Consider the following 6,455-nt stretch of genomic DNA (forward strand, 5'->3'; position numbering starts at 1 on the left):
AAATATAATAGAAGGAGGCATGGGACTATGCAGTCTGTTTGCTGTGTAGTAACGACAATGAAGGCCATGACTTTCTGGTACTTAAGGTGCAAAGTAATGACCTGAAGGATTTGCCTGCCATTTGCCTGGACTAAGATGATGTTGACACCCTGGGTGCTGTGGGAGGGACAAAAGACTCCACACGTTTGTACTGTCAAATCAGAGAAGTAAATAATCCATTGGATGCCAGGATACTTTATCGCACAGTGAAGTTAATTTTGTTTCAGTCGTGGCTGCATTGGAGGTAAAAATGACATTGAGTTGTACTTTGCTTTGAATTAAAGTTGATAGGTGGCAGCAATCCCGGTATTAACTCTTCTCATCCTTAGCTTTAGAAATTGTTCTTTAAACATGAGAGAGAGCAGTTTTCTTATAGTCTATGTATTATGTAAAGATGTTTTGGTATTCAGTAGAAATTGAGATTTTGAAATCCAAAAAAACTGAAATACACGAGGATCACATTATTATGAATGGGCGCATGTACACATCCACGCAGGGAGAATCCACTCTGTGTTTTGTTAATGTGTGTTCTGAGCCATTAATAACAGTTGCATTGGTTTCTAAACACTGATTTGCCAGAATAGACCACAAAGAAAGATGTGTTTGCTGTTTTCTTTTGGCTCAGTAGAATAATGTTCTCTTTGGGGGGAAAGGAGAGATGGGAGATTGATTTTAAAGTATCGAGGGAATTGAATGTTATGTATTTCTTATAAAGAAACAGTAATGTTGACAAATATTACTAATATGACTAATCTTGAAGAACTCTAGAAATTTTTCAAATAATAAGTGTACTCATTTCCATGGCATATTGTGATCCATTCAAATTGAAAACATACCAAAAGGAACCTTTAATTTAGAAAGTTATGTTTTCCTGTATGATGTATCTTGATCAAGGCACTGAAAGGGATGTCTGAAACATGCTTATAAAGGAAAGTTTCTCATTCTTTTATGATAGAATGTTAGGAAATGTTTTTTTCTCTTTCAGTTTTAGAAACATAAAAGAAATTGAAGTCCCTAGCTTCATTACTTTAATTTATAATATCAAATTGAAATAAATCTGATCTTCAGTAAGGAGCTAAAAATAATAGATCTTGCTTATGCTCTTGTACTGTGGTTAATACATAATTTAGTAAATTCTCTATTGTACTATATATGATTTCAGATTTTGTGTCTTTTTTTTGACTTAAAAAAATACTGATTATTTTAATGCCTCAGGAAATCTCCATGAGAACACGCTCATTTGCTTTAGCAAATTGAACTCAATTATAATAGGGCTTCAAATAGTTTTAAATGTAGAGTTGGAAGTGAAGTTTGTATAATTTAGACAAATTTGAAAGTATTTTACCTCAAAAAAATGGGCTAAAAGGTGATAATTAGTGATAGATTGTTGGTTTTTCAATGTAAACAAATCTTACAGAGCTTAGTTCACTATCATGGAATCTAACTTTGACAGGGGCAGTCAATTCTTTATATTTTATAACCTTAAAAAGTACTATATAGAGATGACAACTTGATTGCAACTTGTGAGAGACTTTGACCTGGAACCACCCAACTAAGACACTCTTAGATTCCTAATCCTCAGAAACTCTGTGAGTTAATGAATGTTTGTTGCCTAAAAACAAAAAGCAATGTATAACAAGGGAAAAATTTTAATGACGATTATTGAACTAGTGTGGGTTGAATTGATTCACGAAATAAAATAGCCTTTTAGAATTAATGGAAAATATAGCTTACATCCTTCCCCACTCTTAAAGAAGTCTCCTGTAGAAAAATTCTTTTATAGATATGTGACAAACAACTTTACAATTTGGGCCTTATAATTTGAACTTTACAATTTAAGTTACAATGATTCTAGTCATGTATTCCTTTTTTTTTTTTTTTCTCTTCTTGAGGTTTTTGAGAAATACTCAACATATAGCTGGAGTTGTGTCCGTTTATTTGATTAGTAATATTGCAGGATATCTTCAATGTATGAATTTTTGAAATTAAACATATTTATGCTATTTTACTTCCTTGTCCTTTTTTTGTTGTTGTTATGCAGTGTATTGTAAATAATAGCGATGGCAGTGGTGGATTCCAACCCCCCCCCCCCCCCCCCGCCCCACCTGAGGCTTCAGTGGATAGAATCCTTGTGTTGAAAATACTTTTATAACTTTTATTTGTAAATGTTCAGTGTTAAATGTCATACTTCCATGTTTGAGACAAGAGTCTTTAAGTCTGTATGAAAAAGTTGAGTTTTTTAGAGCTAACTTTTGAGCATATGAACAACACATATAGTATTGCCACTCAGAAGTTACTGTCTTCCTTGGGGTGCCTGGGCAGCTCAATCTTTTGAGCATTGGACTCTGATTTCAGCTCAGGTTGTGATCCCAAGTTGTGGGATCAAGCCCCGTGTCAGGCTCTGCTTGGTCATGGAGCCTGTGTGCAATTCTCTCTCCCTCTCTCTCTCTTTTTCTCTCCCTCTCTCTCTCTTTCTCCTTCTCCTTCTCTGCCTCTCTCCCCTGCCCCTTGCGCTCTTTCTCTCTCTCTGTCTCTTTCTCGAAAAAAAAAAAGTTTCTGTCTTCCTTAATATCTGGTGATCTTATTGTAGGTTTAAAATACAGGTTGAAGGGTGGCTGGCTGGTAGAGCATGTGACTCTTGATCTTGGGGTTGTGAGTTCAAATCCCACCTTGGGTGTAGAGATTACTTAAAAAAAATAAAAATCTCTAAAATACATACTGAAATTAAATTATTTACGTAATGTGAATGTCAATTTTGCCAGAAAATTTCATCTTTTAAATCGGTGATTTTTAAGCAGATTTCTTGGTATATTTTCATTTATGTTTTATGACTATGGTAAACATAATTATTCTTCTCTTTGTGGTTATTTTATATGTTCTTTTTTTTTTTAATGGTTGTTAATTTTTAAGAGAGAAAGAGACAGAACACAAGCAGGGGAGGGTCAGAGAGAGAGGGAGACACAGAATCTGAAGCAGGCTCCACGCTCTGAGCTGTCACCACAGAGCTGGACATGGGGCTTTAGCCCATAAACAGTGAGATAATGAGTGACCTGAGCTGAAGTCAGATGCTCAACTGACTGAGCCACCTAGGCGCCCCTGTTCTGTTTGTTTGCTTTTTTTTAATGTTTATTTATTTTGAGAGAGAGCACAAGCAGGGGAGGAGCAGAGAGAGATGGAGTGAGAGAGTCCCAAGCAGGCTCCGCACTGCCAGCACAGCGTCCTATGCAGAGATGGAGCTCACAAACTGTGAGATCATGACCTCAGGTGAAATCAAGAGTTGGACTTGTATTGAATTTTTTTCATGATTTTTTTTTTTAACCTTTGTATATGAGATCCTCGATGTTTTGGGATGTTGATAGTTCCTTTTTATTGTATTAAGAAATTCACTTTCACTTAGATTTAAACTTCCCATGGTAAAAAATTAAGTGTTATGGGGCACCTGGGTGGTTAAGTTCATTAAGCCTTCAAATTCAGGTCAGGTCATGATCTCATGGTTCGTGAGTTAGAGTCCTGCATCAGACTCTCTACTGTCAGCCTGCTTCCTATGCTCTCTCTCCGCCCCCCCTCCCCCCTTATGTGTGCGCGCACGCTCTCTCTCTCTCTCTCTCTCTCTCAAAAATAAACATTACAAAAAATTAAGTGTTCTTTGAAAAGAATCTGAGGTGTTTTAGTGTCTTCTGAAGAATAGGAGGTGGTAGGGGAGCCTGGGTGGCTTAGTTAGTTAAGCATCCGACTTCAGCTCAGGTCATAATCTCATGGTTTGTGGGTTCAAGCCCCGAGTTGGGTTCTACACAGACAGCTCAGAGCGTGGATGGAGCCTGCTTCAGATTCTGTGTCTCACTTTCTCTCTGCCCCTTCCCTTTTCTCTGTCCTTCCCCTTCTCTCTGTCCCTCCCCTTCTCTCTGCCCCTCCCTGAGTTCTCTCCCTCTCTCTCAAAAATAAAGAAGTAAAGATTAAAAAAAAAAAAAAAAGAATGGGAGGTGGTAGCTTTTCACTCTCTCTGGTAAGCTTTCAGGATTTAACTGTGTTTTAGGAATCAGCATTTTTGTTTTATAGAAAGTTTGCACCTTAATGAAAATAAGAATTGGTATTTTTAAATGTTTGAAATAGAAAATTTATTTGCCATTATATGTATTTTTACCAGAATGCTTTTTATCATTTTTTTTATATAGAAGTGTATGGTTGGTACAAAATGTTACTTTAGTTTCATATGTACACAACTTATATGTAACACTATGCCCACCACAAGTGTACCTACCATATGTCACCATACAGTGCTATTATAGTACCATTGCCTATATTTCCTATGCTGTACCCTTTATTCCCATGACTTATTCATTCCATAACTGGAAGCCTGTACCTCCCACTCCCCTTTACCCATTTTGCCCCCTGCCCTTGGCAACCCTCAGTTTGTTCTTTGTATTTATGGGTCTGTTAATGCTTTTTGTTTGTTCATTTGTTTTGTTTTTTAGATTCCATATATAAGTGAAATAATATGGTATTTGTCCTTTTCTGTCTGACTAATTTCACTTAGCAAAATACCCCTTAGGTCCATCATGTTGTCACAAATGCCAAGATCTCATTGTTTTTTGTGGCTGAAATATTCTATTGTGTATATATACCACTTCTTTATCCATTCATCAATGGATGGACACTTGGTTGCTTCCTTTTATCATTTTTTTACATTTGTCTTCTTTCTGCAGTTTCAAGATAATTGCCTTTTTAAAAAAGTGATTTCACATTCTTTTCCTTGTCTTATTCATTTAAATACTGTATTTTGTTAATATTTGACATTTAGTTTTATACATGTTATATATTATATATTAAGTTGGAAAGACCCTCTTTCTTACTTTCTTTGATCCATTAAGGGCCTAGTTTCTAAAATACTTCAGAAATGGTTTTGTCAACATTTTGCAATGACCAATGAGGCAGAGATGAGGGGAGGAAGTAGGAAAAAATGAATAGCTAAAGAGACTCTTGCCTCTCATGAAATTTGATTTGAAAAAATCATCTGGAAGCTAATTCATATGGTAGATAGTAAACTAGATTAGGACTTCATTTCTGCTGTGCTTGTTTAGCGCTTAGAAAATCCAACATGTCCAAGACAAAAGTCAGCCCTCTTTTAAGTGCTTTAGTTCTACAAATGAAGGTATTATTATTTAATCAGTTGCCCAAGCTCAAAAATCTCATTATGTATGTATGTATTTTGGTTTCCTTTTTCCCCTGGTTCTACCTGCACAGAATCTCTCCTTTTTATTTCTATTGTAACTACCTTAACTTAGCCTCTTTTCACTTCATTACCTCTCCTTAAACATGTGGCAGCTCTGAACCTCATTATCTCTCCTTGGAACTATTGTAATAGCCTCATCCATTTGTTCATTAAATATTTGTTCAGCATCTATTGTGTTACTATGCTAGGGGTTAGAGATTTGGCAGTGAAAAGGACAAAAATGATGTCACTTCTGGAGCTTAACAATATAATGGAGGCAGTCTGTTATAGAATAAGGAATTCTAAGTGTTCCAAGTATCATGAAGGGAAAACGCAGACTACTGGGTGAACATATTACCAGACAGAACTAACAGTCTGGGGAGTGGGTTCAGGGAAGTAGTCTTCTGTTTTGTCACCCACAGTTGATTCTCCATATGCCAGCAGATTCAGAGGTTAATAGATATATTACAGCTATAAGCTGTTAAGTAATTAAAAATAATAATTTATTTTTAATAAGCTTTTTAAATAAAAAAGTTTAATAAGAATTAAATGTTCACACAGCTTTTGAAACAGCTTCAGACAAATGCTTTCAGAACACCAGAGCATTTGAAAAATTTGGTTCTACAGAGTCTGTCCACCTCTCTGTACAGTATGAGTATCTACTTTGGGTTTTCTCTGGCTTCAGTTGCTTGAGTACTGACAGAATTCCTATGTTATGTTTCACATTCTGTGTTTGAACCTCAGAAATGAGGACTAGGCATTACCAGTAGGAGGGTATGTATGGTTACAAAAAAGAAGTCTTCCAGGTAAGTAACTATCTCTCTGTGGCTAGAATCTAACAGTTTATAGGTGACTTATTTTTTTTTTATTTAAAAAAATTTTTTTAAATGTTTTTATTTATTTTTTTGAGACAGAGAGAGACAGAGCATGAGTGGGAAGGGGGCAGAGAGAGAGGGAGACACAGAATCTGAAGCAGGCTCCAGGCTCTGAGCTGTCAGCACAGAGCCCGACGCGGGGCTCCAACTCACAGACTGTGAGATCATGACCTGAGCAGAAGTCAGACAGTTAACCGACTGAGCCACCCAGGCGCCCCTATAGGTGACTTATTAAATATACAAGTAATTAGGATATAATTTGCCTATCTTTGTAAGTTTAAAAATATGTAATGCATTTGCAAATCAGAAAAAAAAAAGTCTCTTACCATATT

Source organism: Lynx canadensis, chromosome B3 (genome assembly GCF_007474595.2).
Source record: "Lynx canadensis isolate LIC74 chromosome B3, mLynCan4.pri.v2, whole genome shotgun sequence".
NCBI classification, from domain to species: domain Eukaryota; kingdom Metazoa; phylum Chordata; class Mammalia; order Carnivora; family Felidae; genus Lynx; species Lynx canadensis.